Source organism: Microtus pennsylvanicus, chromosome 18, assembly GCF_037038515.1.
Source record: "Microtus pennsylvanicus isolate mMicPen1 chromosome 18, mMicPen1.hap1, whole genome shotgun sequence".
NCBI classification, from domain to species: Eukaryota; Metazoa; Chordata; class Mammalia; order Rodentia; family Cricetidae; genus Microtus; species Microtus pennsylvanicus.
Genome location: NC_134596.1, coordinates 20,510,001 through 20,529,962, shown reverse-complemented (window position 1 = coordinate 20,529,962; position 19,962 = coordinate 20,510,001). Strand labels below are relative to the sequence as shown.

The 19,962-nt window shown below is 42.2% G+C and overlaps 1 long non-coding RNA gene across 1 annotated transcript; it reads right to left on the bottom strand.

Moving 5' to 3' along the window:
• Window positions 1-1,175: 1,175 nt before the first annotated feature.
• Window positions 1,176-12,140, bottom strand: LOC142837579 (uncharacterized). Its single transcript, XR_012908292.1, has 3 exons — window positions 12,022-12,140; window positions 11,647-11,748; window positions 1,176-3,984 (listed from the first exon to the last, which is right to left on the bottom strand). It is a non-coding gene; the product is annotated as an uncharacterized LOC142837579 (long non-coding RNA).
• Between the last annotated feature and the right edge of the window lie 7,822 nt (window positions 12,141-19,962).

Genomic DNA, 19,962 nt, shown 5'->3' with positions numbered 1-19,962 from the left:
CTCGTACAGGATTCATTTTGCCTTCTCCAGAACTTCCCCAATTGCTGTGGTTTGCCCAATAGGACAGAAATAAAATTTTCTGACTTTTCTGCTCTCTGGAGAGCCAAGAGCAATTGCTCCCCTCCCCAGAACACAAAATAAATCCATACTAGTGAGAGACTTCTTGCTAAATTGATTTGACTCCACTCAAACCTTCCAGCATTTTCATGTTTCTAACATATTTTTAAAAGTTTCATTGTATGTATTCACTGCATGCAGCACTTTGCAAAAGGATGCTTTTTCTGTGTGTGGAGGGCTTGGGGCTCCTGCGCAGAATAGTTGCCTGTGCACATGTATGTAGGGGCCAGAAGCCAACCTCAGACACCATTATTCGGGTGCCAGCCACTTAAATGTAAAAGGGTATTTTATACAAATATATATTGTACTTTAAACATATTCCTCTCCACACCTTTCTTTTTTCTTCCCCCTCCTCATGAATCTTATTCGTCCCTCTTGTTCCCCTGGGCAGCTTTAATAATACATTCATGCAAAGTTTTGTATCTATGTAAAGAAATTAAGAACCATAAATGAGAGGAAATAAGATTATAGTTATTGACAACCAACTGAATTCACTTAATATTTTCATCTTGAGTTGCACCTGTTTTCTTGCAAGTGGCATAGCTTTGTTCTTTTCTATGGCTGAAAAAATTCTGTTGTGTACATATACCGCATTTTCTCTGTGGTCCACACCAACTTCCTGCATTAATCAGCTTCCACCCTAAGCACATACCAGAGATTACCAGTTGACAAAGAGGAAAATTTTATGTATCGGCTTACACTTGCCAAAGCTCCTGCTTAGAAAGAGCCCAAGGAGGCAGGCCAAGAGAATGAAACAGAGCCAAAGCATTTAGCTCCTGACTTGAAATGTAAAGAGAGAGAGAAAGGAGAAGACTGGTGTCCTGGAATTCCTCTCGGGGCAAAGTTGATGACGTAGACTGAGGACGTGTCTGAGCTGGCAGAATGCTCACCCAGCAAAACAAGGCTCTGGACTTTATATGCAATTCCACATTAAAAAAAAAAAAAAGACATGATGGTGCACACTTGTCATCCAAGCACGAGGGAGGCGGCAGAAGGAGAGACAGAAGTTCAACGTCATGCTTGGTTATTTAGTGAGTTCACAGCATAGAGTACATGTCTCAAGAAAAAAAAGTTTATTTCTAAAGTCCACCATTAAGCAATATCCCATAAATAAGGCCTTGTGTGATAGCAGCTATGAACAGGGAAAATTTTTCTTTTAATTTTTTTCAATTAGCATATTAAATGTCATTGTGGTATTTCCCAAAAAGCTTTGCTTTGGTTTGTCCTCCACCGACTTTCTTCTTCATTGCCTTGTACCTGTTTACCTTTTCCCTCATCCTAGAAATGGAAACAGAATAGATGTCCAGTAACAGATGAATGGGTACAGAAAATGAACACTTTATTGTGTGAACCACACAAAAAAGTGGAACTTTATTCAACAGTGAGGGCCTTCCCTTGTTAAGAAAACCCATAGTTTGGAGGGAGGAAAGGAAGTGGAGGAAAGGAAAAGGAAATTGAAAACCAGAAGAACTTGAGAGGACAGCAACTCGAAGGGTTGCCGCTTTCACATAGATTGAGGCGCCTTCCTCCCTGTTTACAGACCCCAAGGTTCATGTGCCCACAGTCAAAGCCCTCATTACGTGGTCCGTACTGCAAATGTCAGGGGTCTCAGGGGTATCGAGGCATTGATGCATAGGCATTCCCTCGACAAACTGAAGGCCAGCTGCTCCTGGGAAAATAACGAATTCATTTGTGCTGTTAGAATGGAATCGTTGATAAATCTTACAGAGCTCGTAAGGACTGAGGGTAATAGAACTTCATTTAGATAAGACTGAATCACGTGCACCTCTTTTGATGCTGATCTCAGTACTTAATGTCCTTAAGAAACATTCTCAACTGCTTTTGACTCCCATGGGGTTTTGTTTGTCTGCAAAGGTAGGAGTAGAACCCAGGGCCTGTGTGTGATGCAAGCTCTCTTCCTCTAGCCTACATCCAGCCCTGAGAGTTTTTGTCAAGTTTTGCTTTATATCCCTTGAATCAAAAACGTTGCGAATGTACATCATCTTGCTTCCCCCGATGGCTTTTCCTACAATTGAGCCTAAATATTGTTCCCTGTTTGCAGGCCTGGAAGCATATTTCTGCGACCCTTGACAATCTCAATCCAGGCCGAGTTGCTTCTATGGACACTAAGCTGTTAACTAGATACTTACACTGAATACCCAGACGACCTTTGGCACAGTCCATGCCAATTTCAAGAATACACCCTAACACTAATTGCCTTGGTTATCTATCCAATACTCATCTCCCTGGTTCTCTTATTAATAGACCCTTGAATCTGCTGCTAATAGAGAAACTGCACTTCTTAGCCTTTCGTATAAATAGAAGTAGGCATGAGATCAAGTCCTTGCAAATCAAACATCAACGTAAATTCAAGCCTGCAGGTCTACACTGTTTTTCTGTTTTCTCTTCTTCCTGGCTGTAGTTTAGCTAATTATTGCTGCTGAGTCACTAATTTGTACTGCATCTTTGACATAGTCCCATGTTCATATTCGGAGTAAAAGGGCTTATGTCTCTTTTGATTATTTGAAGACATTATTTTGGGCAGGAAATATATATAAAATCAGTTAAATCCCTTGCTGGTTAAACTTTCCTTGACTTGGAAACACATATAAATCCTAAGTGGTCCAGTCCATGTGTGTGCATGTGGATGTGTAGGGATATTGCATTGGAATGTGGATCTGTGTGTGTGTCCTCATCTGTATTGTGAATGAATAGAGAAGCAGCCGGGCGGTGGTGGCGCACGCCTTTAATCCCAGCACTCGGGAGGCAGAGGCAGGCGGATCTCTGTGAGTTCGAGACCAGCCTGGTCTACAAGAGCTAGTTCCAGGACAGGCTCCAAAACCACAGAGAAACCCTGTCTCGAAAAACCAAAAAAAAAAAAAAAAGAAAAAAAAAAGAAAGAAAGAAAAAAGAAAAAAACGAAAATGGAGAAGCAGTCTTCTGTCCCTGGGGCTCCTTATTTTTATGTTATACATTAGCATATATATGTGTGTGTGTGTGTCTGTGTTGTTACATATCATGTACGTATGTAATATATATTTATATATGTATTATACAATATTTATATATGTACATGTGTACATTGAGGGAGACAGAGAGACAGAGAGAGGGAGAGAGAGGCATTTTGACATCTCCATATGAAATTCTATGCATTGCCACTTAGGCTTCTTTACCTGAATAACTTATGAAGTTTTATATTACAAAGGCTGCAATCCTAAAAGGGTTTAGCAGGTTCTGTTTTCCCTTCACCTTCAAATTGGCATTTAGCAAAATATGATCTACTGATTGCATCTTGCTAAAATCTCCATCAAACTGGATTTAAGGCGCATGGTGTGCATTAAAGTCTTGGAAGGGGAAAAAAAAAGCTTGCTTAGCATGTTTTGGTTTGGTTCTTTCCTAACTTATCTGATTATAAAACGCTTTTAAAAAAGTGAAAGCCCACAAGTCCCTCAGAGCAAGGAAAGCACATGGGGCCACGAAGCGATGGTTTCTGTTGGCCCATGGAATCCCAGCAAAAGGAGGCGATGAAGGCGCTAAGGGTCCTTGTGTTGATCTTCGTGTCAAATCCACTTCCAGATGCTGAGCGGGAATGAAGACTGGAAGAGGCCTCCAAGCTGCTCTCTCTTTGATGCCCAGTGGTCCCTAGGCTACATCTAAACTTCTCCGAGTTCCACAGATGTCCTCGGCCTGACTCTCCAGCAATCATTGTCCATGTCTGCTTTGAAATGAGACTTTTAAAAAAATCGCAAGGGTTCACATTTCCGGTGGCCTTGTTTGCAAGTTTCCCGTTTGTGTGTGCCCTGGAGGTGGAGGGGCACTTTCTCTGCCTTTCAGATGCCCGGGTCTGCACTTGAAATGCTAGGTAACCTTCGCAAAAAAAAAATTATTGTCAGCAATAAATATTTACTTTTCAAAAATATCCTGAGGAGACTGGAAACAATATGGGCAAATCTCTCCGGTACTGTTTTTTCATTTAGAGATGACAAAAAGTCCAGGGGGAAAGTGACAGTTTTAAGGGCTTTAAAAATATCTAATGCTTTAGGTTGGAAATTGGCAGGGAGCCAGGCCCTGTCTTAAAGGGACGGGCACTTTATTATACTTTCTAATTCTTCCAAAGTCTGTCTTTAGGATATATGAGCTGCCTCTAATATGACTACTCTATTCTCATCCTCTGGTGGTATACTCTGGTCTCAGCTCATAAATTGAAAATTGAGGATCTGTAAATCAGGACAGACTATTTCAGAGAGCCATTGTGAATTCCCAGTCAAATCTTCCAGTTTATCTTAAATATTTCATCTTAATGTCACCTTAAGAAAAGTCTTTCATTCAGGTAAGTTACAACATCAAGTTTTAACCTGATTATACTTCCCTGCTATCCTTCTGCCAGGAGGCTGCTTGGCAGCATGAACGCCATTCCCACCAACCTATTACTGGACTAACAGGAGACTTTGATTTTCCTCCACCCAGACCCAAATCATTTTACCATAGACAGATAAAAATTAATGACCTGGATATGAAAACTCCACTAACTGCTTTGTGAAGGGGAAAAGAGGCACCAAAAGGGGTGTTTTCCCTTCATCCCTTGCTAATTATGTTTCTATTATCATTTGGATATGAATGTCCAGACAAACAATCAGAATGGGCTGGATTCTGTGGGGGCTGGCTTCCGTGGTGGACTAAAGAATTAGTAGCAAAACATCTGTTGTTAAAAACATTTCCTTCTCTCCGGTAGATTCGTAAGTACCTCAGCTTTAGTCAGCTCAGCTTGCCCTTGGACAGCAATTTTAAAAACTGCCTCACTCAGTTCTTGTTCACGTGAGCCCCCATTCAACAGGTTCAATGGAGTTGACGATATTTCCGCGTCTCTCTGTTTATACAGGGATCAGCATATTCCACCCTGCCCTGGCCCACTAACAGGTCTGATGTTGAATTTCTTCATCGTTTGATCTAGCATTTAATAGCCTGTCAGTTGAAAGGACTTTAAATAAACATTTTCTTATAATATTTAATACAATTCAAGAGTGTGTGCCCCGAAGCCAGAGATGAATAGACAAGAGTAACAAGACTCTCTCTTCAATGATATATATGCATTTCTGCACATTCTAATCCTTTAGTCCTTGAGACTTACAGGCAACAACCTTGGATCCATGAGAATCCAAAAATAAATAAGGTAGTAATGTACTGTATGATTTAACTTCCTGTCCAAGAGCCTGTTAATTGCTGCTCCCTGCTCACTCAAGTCACCTCCCGCCTACAATCAACAGAGAGGCTAGGAGCAAGGCTATTCTATTTTTACCAAAAGAACTTGAGATTAACCTGACATTAAACTTTAAAATTTGCCAGGTGTCTAGTTTTGCCCAGACAAGCAGCCCAGACGGGTCAAGGTTGGAAGGGTGGATTAACACTGAGCCAGAGGCTAGGAAGCCAGCCTGACAGTTTGCATCAGAACATGAAGTCTCACAGGACTGGGGTTGGGTGGTCACCATTCATATGCGAGCTAGTCCAGGTACCAGATGATAGAAGAGGAGGTAAGAGAAAAAAAAATCACAATGTTCACCCCGTTACCCCCTAAATCTACTCAACTTCAAGCTAACACAGCTATGCCAACCCCAGGGAGAGTAGAAGATGCAACTTATCTTCTGGTCTGAAAACCTGACCTGCATGAAGAACCTCTGAACTAAGTAAAGATTACAAAACATAAGCTATCTCAACCCGGAAACACAACGGCTAGTAAGACTAGACTATTTAGCGAATGCCATGAGACATGTTCCTACATTGGCAGTTTACTGCTTAGACATGCATTAGTGACATCACATTCATAGACCCCCCAAAGAATCTAAAGTTGACTTAGATTTTAGACACAGATTATTATCCGGTTTGAAAAGTGAGCTGCTGAGGATTCACGTTTCCTGGAAAATAAAAAGATTTGCTGACGTCATCGGAGGATGTGACGTGTGCACATGCCTTCAAATGAAAAACTATGATACAAATTAGGGGAAAATAGCAGTGGAATGGAATATCATTTTTTGTCACCCAGGTTTTTTTGCTTTTTTTGGAAAATAGCCACAGGTTTCACCTATCTTGCCTGCTAATTATTGGTGTTTTAATTCCATGCGAAAGTAAGGTCTCATTCCCCTCCAAGATTCTCTTCCAAACATCTTTTCCTTAAATTGGGCCAATGACCAAAAGGGAGGGGGGACAAAAAGAGAAAAAGAAGAAGAACACATCTTTCTTCCTTTGAGGTTCAAGGAACAATCATCCATCAGACCCGAGCAGGCACCTGACAAAACAGAACACACACTTGCCCCGCCTGTCTCCTCACTGCCACAGTGACCCCTGCAGTCATCTGTGCCTGGGGAGAAATACTTTTTTTTACAATTACACAATGCATATGATCAGATGTTAAATTGATAGACACGTTAAATGCTATTTCAGTCAAGTGTGTCGGCTTATGACTGGATTAACATCCCCGAGGAGGCTGAGGCAGGAAGATCAGAAGTTCAAGATCAGCCTGAATTTCATAATGAGACCCTTTCTAAAAAAGAAAATCTGTAGGTAGATATATATGTAGGCATATAAAGATCTACAGATACAGTTACCATTTATAATTTTAAACTTGTGTTCAAAGGTAACAGTATTATTATTCAAATAAACCATAACATTCATTCAGTCTAAATTATAAAATTATTTAAATAAACCAACAAGTTACAGCTCCATATTTTGCTCTATAGACAGCTAACTAAAATTTTCAAAATTGCTATGTTCTTTCCTTCCCTGTCATGTGGTCTAATGTCTTCCACCTCCAAACCTGCCTCCCAGGAAAAGCAGGACACATAATCTCTTTACTGTTCCCTGAGGACGCGCACAAAGAATGGCCATGCTGCCACTAGCAAGTTATAAAGTGGTTGCTAGAAGAAGGGAAGTGATATAATTATACTTTAATTAAAAAAATCAATCATAAAAAAATAAGAGAAAGAAAGAAACTGCTAAAGAATGCTTTTCCCTCAAGAATAATCTGTAGAGGGAGTACTTCCTCCCCATAAGCGTTCGTGGCTTCTGAAAGCCATGGGATTAAAACTAACCCTGAGCCACAGCCAACAGTGAAAGCCTGAGCAGAAAAAGCTGAAAGCCGTGAGATTCCATCCTCCAATTCCTCAAGTGGGAGAGGCTACATCTAATGAAATCCACTGTAGATTAAATCTGCCAAAAGATCGAGTCTGTAGAAAGAATCAAATTATAGCAGCTTAGTGCTGGCACTTTGAAAAGACCTTGGGAATTCCTACATTGTTTGCTCAACAGAAATATGTTCCTTATCTACAAATGCTCTCAGCCTCATGGCCACATCAAGGATGGGCTTCTAGTGAGATTTCTGGGCAGTGATGAGGGCCTGCCAAGCCCTTTACTTCCTTTTCCGCCTCTGTGTCACTTTGATAATTCCAGGACAAAAACCAAGAAAGACTCCTTCCTTGAAATTTAAGAGGATGCGCGCTCTCTCTTTGCTGTGTTCTTTGTAGCTGCCTGTTCCCTTTTGTACCTTAGGTGGGATCAAGTCGCATTCCAAACATTCCATTTTCCCAGTAAGAGTTTGGTGTGGCTGTCATGGACACAACTTCTTCCTTAGAGACAATCTAGTTTCCGTCATCTTGACATCGCTTTAGACAACTCAGTGGACAAGAACGAAGACATGAGCTTGGAGCACAAAACCCACATAAAGATTCAGGCATATGTGCTCCTGCAATCGTAGCCCTGTGAGGACAAGACAGTAAAATCCTTGGGATGTGCTGGCCCCAGATCTAGCTTATGATTCAGTGTGAGATCCTGCTTCAAAGGAATAAGAAGATGAGCGATATCATAGGATGCCCGACTTCCTCCTCTGGACTCTGCGAGCTCTCTTAAAGAAGCACGAAGACCCACAGTCACAACCACATACATGCACACACACCACACTCATATATGTACGTATGCATGAGTACACACACACACACACAGAAGTGGCTTTAAACTCAAAAGTACATCAATTCCACCCAATGTTCTACGTTCTCCCATAAAGAAAAGCTAAGTCATTAGTCCAATATGCCACACCAACAAACCGTGAGCTGTAACACGGCGTGGCTGGCAGAGAACTTAGCAGAACCGTTTTATTGGGCTTCTCCGCAGCAGGGAAGAGCAAAGGGCCTCACAGATGCAAAACTAATGGCCAGTGAACAAAGAGGGTAAGACCAGTTTTCCTTCCCAATCAAGAGCCGCTGGTCCCTGGGGTCGGAATCTGTCTCATATCTACCGGTCAGCAGGTTCTACCTGGCTGAGTTTAATTTGTTATTTATGTCAGCTTTGCATATTTGTAAGGTTCAAGGGTTTATTGCCCTGGCCTGACCTTGGCAAGTCTGAGTTAACATGTGGCTCTCAAGTAGCAGTTTCTTACCAATAAACTTTACTTGAAAGAACATGTGTGATAGATTTTGCCGGTGATTAGAAAGAACATTGCTACGCCCATCGTTCTTCAGTTTGGTTTTGAAGTCCCATGGAGTGCCACCTCTGGACTTAAAAAAAAATGCAAAATATTGTTCCCTTTTAAAATTCATTGAGGCCTTTTCTGTACCTTGAGCTGTAGAGGGTTGCTTTATTTTCAACTTTCTGCAACAGCCTCTTTAGCCTGTTAAGCTGAACTAACCAATCTGTCTCTTGATGGCTCCTGACATTCAGTAAACAGCTTACTTAGGGATGTGAGGATTATTAGAGTTTGCATTGCAATCTCTAGCGTAAAAAATCTAAAAAATGACTCGCTGAGCTTAGTTTTGCCAACAGCCAGCAAAGATTAGTCAGCACGGCTAATGAAAATCTGCCTGCACAAGGAAGAATTCCTATCCCCACTGGAAGGCACTTCCTCCAAGATGGGGCGTATCCCATCAGTGACAACCTGTCCACATCTTACAGATTAAAATCCAAGTTTCCACAGACTAGAATTTGGTTTCTGGAGGCTAGGCTCGTATCTAGCAACCTGATTTGTCATGGTCTGCCTGGAACTTTCTCTTCTAACCTTGAAGTTCCTGTGTTCCAGGAATGGAGTCAAGTGAACCAAGATGATCAGTTGACCTAAAGTCTCCTGTCTCCCAGGAGAGGATTCCAAGTCCCTTTTCTTCAGGTAGACCCAGACACATAGAAAACATCAGTGCAGCCTTGAAGATCTAAGAGACAGAGACATGTAACTGAAATCTAAAGAAACTCATTGGTCTGTTCACTGGGGTACAAACAGATGCAGCTTCACCTTCACTGTTGGGGCAGCTGCCAGCATGAAGCTGGTCATTTCTGTTCATTTCAGAGTTATGAAACAAGTCTTAGTAACAGCACCTTCAATATGTAGGGCTCTTTTCCAGTTTTTGTTACTTTTTTTTTCGTTTCTAATGTTTTTATGCTTTGTTTTTGCAAGACAGGGTTTCTCTGTGCAGTCCTGGATGTTCTGGAACTCTCTCTGTAGTAGAGGTTGGCCTTGAACTCAGAAAGCCTGCCTCTGCCTCTGGAGTGCACCACCACCACCCTGCATTTGCTCTAGTTTTTAACTTCAAAACCCTATAGACTTTGTGAGGTCTTGGGACCACAGCAGAATGTTCATTGTATCCCCAGTAAAGTCTGGAGAACAGTGGTCAGACTTGTCTGGACAATAAGAGAATATGAACGACAGAGCCCCTGAATGTCAGGGCTGTTGGTCAATCAGCAATATTCTCCAGGAAGCCAGAACAGAAACCAGCACACAACCCTAGAGACATGTGTCCTCCAGACTCCTTTGTTTCCTCAGATTGCAAGCTTTTGGATATATGAAGATGTACTATGTCATATTACATTTTGCCATTTTAAAATAAGAGTAGGATTTATGGCTTCTGGAGCCAGGTGTGATGGCACACACTTTTAATCCCAGCACTCAGGAAACAGAGGCAGGAGGATTTGTGGGTTCCAGGCCAACCCGGTCTACAAAAAGAGTTCCAGGACAGCCAGGCCTACACAGAGGGGGGGAAAAAAAAGAACAAACAAACAAAAAAACCTAGCAAAACAAAAAAAAAATCAGCAAACAAAACAAACAAAAGAGAAAACAAAACAAACAAACAAAATTATGACTTCTGTAGCACAAAACAAACCAAATCAGATCAGATCTAAACGAAGCAAGGCAAGAATTAAGAGAAAATGTTTTAAGATAGTTAGGACATGAACATAGTATATAATCTAGTTTAAAAATATACCCATATTTATTCTATCTATTTCCACAACTATGGGTACCTAAGAACAGAAAAGTAGGAGGTTGGGTTGTGGGAAAAGACTATTATCCAATGGATTGGTGTTTTAAATCCCTAAAAAATGCCACAGGTGTTTCCAAGGCAGTTGTCCCCCTTGCCCCCAGAGAATTTCGGATGATATGGGGGCAGCCATGCTTCAAAAGGAGGACCGGGTATGGTGACTCCACGTCTTTGTATCGACAATTTAAACACATATGACGTCCCTGTGTTTCTTCTCTTCTTGCATTGCCTATGTCTATAGGTCCAATGTAAGAGCCATGAAAATGTATTTCTTTAATATTTCTTTAACAGAGTCTTCTGCCCCAGCAGTGTGCATCTGTGCGTGGACAGGCCTCCAGTCACTTGTGCCAGAGAAGAGGTGGGGTGACCACGGTGGGGACATGAAGAGCTGAATGTGAATTGGGCCGTAAGTGCATTATTGAGGGTTTATATCTTTCTTTGAAGTATACAGCATTAGCCACTGTCAGAGAGAGGACACCAAGCCAGACAGTAATTGCAATAATGGAACAGACAAATGGTCTATGTCCCCATTAAAGTCATCAACACCTCTAATTTTTGAAAGGGGCTTGTTTGAAATACAGTAATTGTGATTATGTTGTCCATAAAGGCTATGGGCGATCAGCCGTTGTCAGCATGCCCAGCGCCTTTCCACACCCTTCTGGACAGAGCTAACAAAACCGGAATGCTAACACACAGTTTATTTCTGAACCACCTTAGGAAAAGGATGTTTTATAATGCTTAAAAGTTGAATGTGGCATCATGTAACACTTTCCATTGTAATATTCTCTCTGTCTCTCTGTCTCTCTCTCTCTCCCTCCCTCCCTTCCTCCCCCCCCTCTTCAGATCTATGACACACAGCATTTTTCACAAACCAAATGCCAATGCAAGCCAAACTTTTGCATAACTACACCTTCTCCTGTTCTCTGCTTTCTTGAGAATACAGTCACAGACACATGCACACACTTCTGTTTCCCTTATAATGGTCTCTTCTTGGTCCTCTCTTGGAGCTTTATAATTGGGTTTCAATAAAGTCGTAATCAGAAAACAACTGATAACACCCGTAGCATTTGTGTAGGGGATTCCTCACAGTTGAATGTTGAAAGAAAGTCAGCTTCTGTGACTTGGAAATATTTCTCAGGAAATATTTCTCTAGGAAATATTTCTCAGCACCCTGAGAGCCCAGTTTTTGTGATAAGCACGCTTATTTTCCTGGATACAAAAAGACCACGAAATCTCCACTCACCTCAGAGGCCAGTGGGCACTGAGAACAGACCACTAGGAATCGACAGGTAGTGGATGCTGTGAATTCTTGGTACGGACAGGAGCATCACAGCAGAAGAGTCATCTAGGTATAAATACAAAAAAAAAATAAGAATAATTGGAAGTATTATCCGCTTAGTCTGCAGTCTCTTGCTTCGAAGCATTGAGCAGTTAATCTAAAAATAACTACTTAAACCCCACACCACCTCTTAGAAAAATCACATTACTGAAAAGAACCTTTGCTCTCAGTTCTCCTGGTCTGCCCCAATTCAACACTCTTCTTTTACCATTTTGTCTTGAACAAGATCCCAGGCCAGTGGGACCTATATGCAGTGACATTTATGGACTAACATTTTACCATTAAATTATTCTCCACATCTTCTGAGGTTCTTCTCCATTCTGGCAAAGCAGCTTTTCTGGTCAAGAGTAAATATATAAAAGCCTCCTGTTAAAACACTTAACAGGCCTTCTCTGTCAAGGCTGTGAACTAGTGTCCACTCCATTTGGAGGCCTCTCCTCCTCTTCCTCCTCCTTTGTTTAAAATATGCTGACCACACAGTGACCTCTCCTAACCCATCGGTCGAAAATTACAACCAGCCACACAAACAAGCAGCTGGGGTCAGAAGGAGCAGGGTCTGCTAAAAGTTAGTAATCATACATTAATTCCCTGGCATAATTAATCAAAATGAACCACCGTTATCTAGCAAGAAACCTTTACCCTATTACAAAGGGGTCAATTTGCGAACCACTTGAGCCTGGGAGTTTGGTACAAATAGCATACACCCTTCATCCGGGATGCCCTAAGTAGGGAAAAATGTCTTTGAAGTCCCAAATCTACTAGATTTAGATATAATTTCATCAATCAAGTTAAAAGCCTGCCTCCCTCCAGAAGGATTCCATGCAGCGGCTCTGCTGAGTGGTGACTGAAACCCATTTGTAAGGTTTTTTCAATCACAAGTCAACGAGAGTGGGGCTGACCTGACAAAGGAGCCAAGAGTTTATCGAACTGAAGAGGAAGGGGAGAGATTTGTGGAGGGACCCGTTTCCCAATTGCAGGGGCAGCCGTAAATTGGCTGTGGGCTGTGCTCTTAAGGGGTGTGTGCCTTCATTTTCAAGATGAAGCCTGCCAGGTGTTTAGCATAGAGATTTACATGGTACAGGCAGGAAGTCTGGGGGAAAAAAATAGAAAAACAGAAGAAAGAGAGCTGTTGAGCAGCAGTGCAGAAGAGTGGTGTGTGTGTGTGTGTGTGTGTGTGTGTGTGTGTGTGTGTGTGTGTTCATGTTCGGGTTCGTACGTTGGAAACACTGTGGAAGTGATGGAGAGGAATAGGCATAAATATCTAATTGCAGTAGATATGAAGTATCATTTGAACAGCACGCTTCCCACCAATTACTTCTGATATCTCCAGAGACTGAAGGAGCTCCCAAGGCTCATCCCTCTCGTATTATTTCCTTTGGTCACGTGACAACATTAATGTACTTAGAAATTAATTTTTATGAAAATATTTAAAAAACCCAAGAACCCTGGTAAGCATCCTTCGTGTTTTGAAAAGATGGACCATATCACAGATTTCATGGGAAAATGGTGTGGCCAGCTTCTGAATTAAAGTTCAGGAAGACATTGGCGTTGGCCACAGCCACCTAGGAAATGGATCCCAGTAGAATGATTATAACTTTCTATGGCTTCTTCCATCCTGGACTAAAAATTCTACCCACTACAAACAGACTTCCAAATTATTGCTCTGTACGACTTTTCTTTTGGTTTTTAATGAAACACCAATTCATAGTAGGCATCTCAGTAAAACTGCCATTTCTATAGAACCCAGATCCTTGCTGAGCGGTTCTTCAGTATTAGAATAGTCACATGTATCTGTGGATGTGGAAACTTAGTCTGTATTTGATTTGTTCAAGACAGTATGTACTTGACAGAACCTAGAATTCCCAGAGAAAAAGACAAAAAATTCTGAGCATGTTCTCAGGGACGCTCAAAGTTAGGTTAGCTACAGTGGGAAAAATCTATACTACAGCTGGTTGTTCTTCCCATGGGCTGGGATTCCAGACTGGATCAAAACAACAACAACAACAACAAAAAACAGTAAGAACAAGCATGTATCTCTGCTTCATTCCTGACTGTGGATACCATGGAAGCATTTATCTAATTATTCTTTATCAATAAAAAATAAAAAAAAATCGGGAGTCAGTTATTGGGGTAAGAACCTGAAAGATCAGAGAAGCCATGGAGCAGAGAAGCCACCAGTGACCTCCGATCTCGGTCTATTCCTCCATCCAAAAGGGTGGAGATTCTCTCCCAAATCATAAAATTATTTTCATTGCTACTACATAACTGTAATTTTTCTACTCTTATGAATCATCATGTTTTATGAGATTTACATAGTGTTTTTCCCAAACTGTTTTCTGATGGTCTTAGGTGGCCCCTATGAAAGGGTCATTCAAAACTCCCTACCTCAGCAAAGGATCATGACCCACAGATTGAGAACCACTGGCCTAAAGTTGGGCAGTTCTAATTTTTCCTTTGTACCTTCACAAACGATGAAACTCATGACTGTGTGTCACAGTCTTTTCTCTTGGCCCAGTATTTAAAAATAGTTACCCATGTTCCTGCTACCTGGCACTGTGCCTGGGGACCTGGATAAAATGAATGAAGAAACTCATGGGTTTGATGAAGAAGGACCTGCGATGGCTCTAGTCATGTCTGTGACCTGCCAACATGCAGCAAGGACACTAGCTCCTATCCTCTGGCCCCGCCAGAAGCTTTTCAACTTTAACAGAGGGAGCCACTCCTGGGAAGAAGGCCAACTCCAAATCCCAAACAGCCCTCCATCCTAGGCCAGCAAGCAGCCATGAAAACAAAGCCAGCTGATACCAAGTAATGGGCAGAGGCAGGGCGGACGTATGATGGTCATACTTAGTCATGAGTTTCATCCTGTGCAGAGAAAAGCAGAGGAAAATCACAACTGTCCCATTGTAGGCAACAGTCTACTTACTACTGGGTATAAACACAAGAATGTGAAGTTAGATTTTTTTTTCTTTCAGATGAGTTTTCTGATCAATTAAAAACCATGCTGTCTCCACCCACTACAAAACTGATGGCCAGGTTTGTAATAGGAGAAGGTTTATAGGCAAGACTTTTTTCTTACACCCCCCCCAAGTGAGACTCCTGCATTTTCTGTTGTCTGAGGGAGAACATCTTGAAGTCGAGGAACAGGTAGCAAGCATTCATAAACAAGAATAAGACACAGACTCACTGTACTCTCTTTGATGAACTTTCTATATAGTTGTCCCGAGTTCCACAATGAGGAAAGCTCATGGCCGCTTTCCATTCTGACTTTGGAATATCCCACAAGTGCAGAGGCCTCTACTTTCCATCCCTTCCCCTGGGGCCCAGGTTTTAGCTAGTGCTGAGCTCCCTTCCACGCGGAGGAGGATGACCAGTCTCTAAATCCACCTTTCCCACGTTGACTTATGAAGCTATGGTCCCTGTAAACAGCAAGCCCATCCTACCTTGGAGAACTAGATAAACTGGATAATGGGGATCCACTAGCCATGTTGGGCTTTGAAGTCATAAAGCCACGTTGCTCAGAACATGTGTTGCAAAGAATAGGCTGATTGATCAGAGGCATGGGGCTTCCAAAAAGTTGTCCAAACACTAGGATTCCAAATGGTTCTGACTTATCCTGCCAGCTATATGATAAGAGAGACAACTGATATCTTGTGGGCTGAAGGAGGATTCAGTCTTGTTCATATCAGGAACTTTCTAAGACTACAGGGTGGAGGACTTGATTATTAATAGTCTACACGGGCTTCACATCTTGAGACGCACTCCCTACTGCACACTGGATATGTAAGGAAGGAAAAAAAATCTACAAGGAAACTCGAAAATTACTACTATTCTCAAGGAAGATACAAATCTAGGCCAAAAAGGCTACTTATTACAGCCAGCTCATTGGAGCCCGTCTAAAAATTCCTCATCTCGTGTTCACCCCTTAACAAGGAATAAGGGAATTACATTAACTTAAATTTGTATCTACTCCCGTCTCCCACCGAAGCACTTTATTTTATTTTTTTTAATAACAATCTGGGGTATTTAGTTTACCAAGTCATTAAAGTCAAATGGATGAAACTTGCTGCTAATTGTGAAAACCTTGGTGTATACCATTGGAGGATTCTTAGTTCAGAAAGAACTTAGGCAGGCTCCTCTTTTAAAATGGTACCTACAGAGCCTTGCTGACAGACGGCAAATGATAAATGCCTTCTAGAGGCAACAGTTGGGGGACTCCCAAAGAGCCCCACCCTAGCTCTTGGGGTTCTCCAACCATGGCTCTTCCCATTGAAGGAGACATTGTTAAGTTCTTTCTGCAGTCCAAACTGCTTGGGGCTCTCCACTAGCTCACCGCCTACATACCCTTGTGCCTTGAGCTTCAAGGTACAAGGTTTGCCATCTGCAAAATGGGGGCAGCAATTTCAGTTTGGCCATATTTTGAAGACTAGAGGGCTTGAGTTTGTGTCTAACAGGTGGAGGCCATTACGCCATCCTTTGAAGCTTTACCCGCCACAATTGCAGTACTTTTCTGTTCTCTGAGTTGAATTCAAGTTCTTACTCTCCTGGGCTACATCATCTTGTTCTAACTGTTCGCAGATGAGGAATTTGGATTTAAAGTGAAGCCACAGTACCCAATGGGACTTCTTTCTAGCAGAAAGTGGCTCCAGTTATTAAAAAAAAAAAAGAAATCTCCTTTCCCGCCCAGGGCAGCTTTACCCAGGCAAGATTGTATGACACCCCAGGGTGTCCCAAGTGATCTCCAGAGATAGTGGAGAATTCTCAAATTATTCTTTAGGGAAAAAAAAGAGATTTTAGAGCAATTCATTTGGGTCTTAGAATTAGTATGTATTCTACAGGGACGTGACTCTTAGGTAAGGTATTATGGAATAATTTGGTATTATGGAATATGAAAAATAGGGGGTCAAAAACTCCAAAGATGGGAGCCCCTAGAGTTTTGAAGGGCTTTCTTCGTTTGTCATTGAAAGGACTTCCTCACTGTTCGGTGTGGTATATCAAAAAGAGGGTGTAAGAGGCATCAAACACAACACACACACACACCACACACACACACATACACACAAAACAAAAACAAAAGACAAGGACTCCTGTCATGTCTATGCATAATTGAAAAGACAGAAACCCTCGTTTTTTTTTTTTTTTTCTATTTAAGGCTGGGGTCATGGGGCGCAAGTGGATGGATCCAATGTTAACAGATCAGTTCCTTCCTTCTCTTTCCTGCCCGGGACATACTCCAGCTTTCTTCTGGTAGTCCACCCACAGAGAAGAGCTCAAGTCCTGTTTATCAATGACTAGCAGGATTGCAGCCTAGGCAGTGACTTAGCTTCTCTCTGTGGATGTGAAGTCCCTTCCTCTCTCCTGTCACACACCACCCCAGATATTACAGACATCAATTTCCTAATTAAATTTGGGGAAACCATTCAAACGTCCCTTAGAAAGAAGAATGTCGCTGTCCCTCACTCAAAAGATACAAAGATTTAAGAAATGAGAATGTTCCCAAATTAAAATGAATGCAAAACATGAAGATACTGTTTAATTTAAACAACAACAACAACAAACAAATAGTTGCTGGATCAGCCTGGTACACTAGGCTGGCCTACCACCACCAGGGATCTGCCTCCTTATGGCCAGGATCACAATGATCCTACCACACCAGCACTTTCTGTGGGTTCTCCCAGAGCTCAGGTCCCCCATGCTTTCCAGACAAGCACTTGACTAAATTCTTCAGCTCTCCTACAAGACACTGCAGAAATAAGTTAACAGCATCTATCATTTCAAACAATGACCAAAAGTGAGAACATCACTAATTTCATTGAAAAAAAATCCACCAAGGGTCGTTCTTTTTTCTAGTGACCAAGTTCCCACTTAGGAAAACAAGATATCCATTCCTTTGTCCGATGCAGAAGCTTAAGTTCCATAAACACAGACCGTCTTGTGTCAAAGATAGTGGGAGCAACCAGACTCCTAAAATGATTAACTTCACGATCAAATAAATGCAAAAAAAAAAAAAAAACCCAGACAGTCGCTCAACTAAGAGCATTTATTCCAGATGTAACTGGTTGAGGAATTTCACAGGAAAATTCACTTTTGAAAGAGGATGAGCTGTAGCTGGTGGTAACCTGTGATCAGCTGTGGTTTTGTAGTTAGGAGATCACCGTTTAGCCTCCCAGGAAGCTTTGCCTAGGCTCCGTCTGCAGGACTTGGGACTGGTCTCAGAGAACCACCCATTTTATCTGTGCCTGTGCTCTCTGGCATTTTCCCTCCACCTCCATAGCCAAGTCTCCAGCCTTCCTGGTTTGTGTCACAAGTTCAATTAGGCTATTTAGACACTTTGGACGTCCAAATTCTTTGTTTGTGTATGTTTAAAATCAAGGCGGGGAATGTCATGGAAGGCTACCAAATCCGTGTAATTTACCCAAGAAATGAGTCTACTGGGTAAATACATACTGGGGAAACTCTAAAGTCTTATTTATTTACTCTACACACCTCAGTCTGTGGAATAAATAAATACTGGAGCTGGGTACTCTGTGTTCAATCACCTCATGAAAATGTATGTGGACAGGCGATGTATAAGAAGACCCCACCTCCCTCCCTCTCTATGGGGAGCCATTTACTTGGGATGTAGGGAAAGAGAAGCAAATGGAACCATTTTATGGGGGTAATTACCCGCTGGCATTCTTCACCCCCAGCCACTCCACTCGCCACCCCATCAAAGTGCATTTAGCATCAGCATCTGAAACTTTCCCGCGCTTGTCTCTTTTTCTTTTTCAAAGCGTGGACGGCACCAAAAAACGTGCGCTTGGTAATTTGTTCCTTCCCCAGTCGGTCCCCATCACCTCTTTCTCCAGAAGGCATCAAAAGATTTCAGCGGAGTCCAAGCTTGAGTTGGGCAGGTTTTACAAGGAGGACTCTTCCAGCCCGTGGCTGGCTCTTTGTTCCCGTCTTGAAGACCTGGGAGCAAGAACCCTTCAGACACTTTATTGATCTTTCTCCCCCTTTGGGCTCATACTTGCTAATTGTACCTCTGTAGCAAAAACAATCTTATTATCATGTTAATTAGTGGGAGGGCTGTTGGGGTTTTCCACTTCATTACCTACTAATTTCAAGATAAATGAATCCACAGGTTGCTGAGTAAATAAGGTCACCTATCAGGCCTCGTAAATGTGTTTGTAAACAGGGCGGGGAGGCGCAAGGGAAAGTGTTTGGTTTTCAAATGAGTGGGCTGGGTAGACTTGGTTTGGGAACGGAGGTGGGAGTCCCAGAGGTGGCCTTGTTCCTGAACTAATTTGTGGTGGAAAGAGAGCCTTTGGGGTCTACCTGGCTTCCCACTGAGCCATTTCCTCCAGGGCTTCAAAGGCCTCTTTGTGGCTCCATTCAGGCCTTGGGCTTTGCCCCGGCAGCAGTAGAGAAAGCGGCGTAGTGAGGTTTACCCCTGGCCTGGGGAACTTTCAAAGGGGTGGTCGGTGGGGGGTGGGCCACAAATCATTCTGTTCTGGCCTTCTCACCCTCTTCTGCATTTGGAGTTTTTCAAGTCTATTTGGATTAAGTGGAAGAATTTAGTTATGAGGGAAAATGAGAAAATGAAGCTGGACCCAAAGCAAAGACTTTTTTTTTCTTAACAGATTTCATTAAGACACGGGGAGGGGAAAAATGCTAAAACCTAGCCCCACTAAACTGAAGACTCCAAACAAAAGCGGTGTGGTGGGTGTGGTGGGCGGGGAGGGTGCTTTCTTTACCCTTTTGTGCGTGGGTCTTAGAAGGACCACAATCTGCAAACCAAGGCATTGTTTTGCCTTCTGATTTGCCACTGGCTTAAAGGAAAAGAGGGAGGTGGATAAAAAAGAAAATTTTCTATTTTTACCTACCAAGTGTTCCCGGCTGGAATCCTGTGTGTTCTATTTTATCCGTGGACCCTCCAGAGGCCACACCTCTAGCAATCTAACCGCCATCTGAAATGTTGAATTCTCCTTTCGTATTTTTTTTAATTAAGATAATAAATTGGTCTTAAATTATCCCTGAAATCAGACCAGTGTTGATTACAATGGGGCTCACGCTGTGACAGCTCTGGGTGATGTTATTTTTATTCCTTTTCAACGAGATCTTAATCTCTCCCTGCGTGTAAACAAATTGTCGCTGTAACCTTGTGCACTAATCTCCCCATCGAAGACCTATAAAGCATTGGGAGATAACAGATCAGCCAAGATTTCAGCAGCTCCCCAG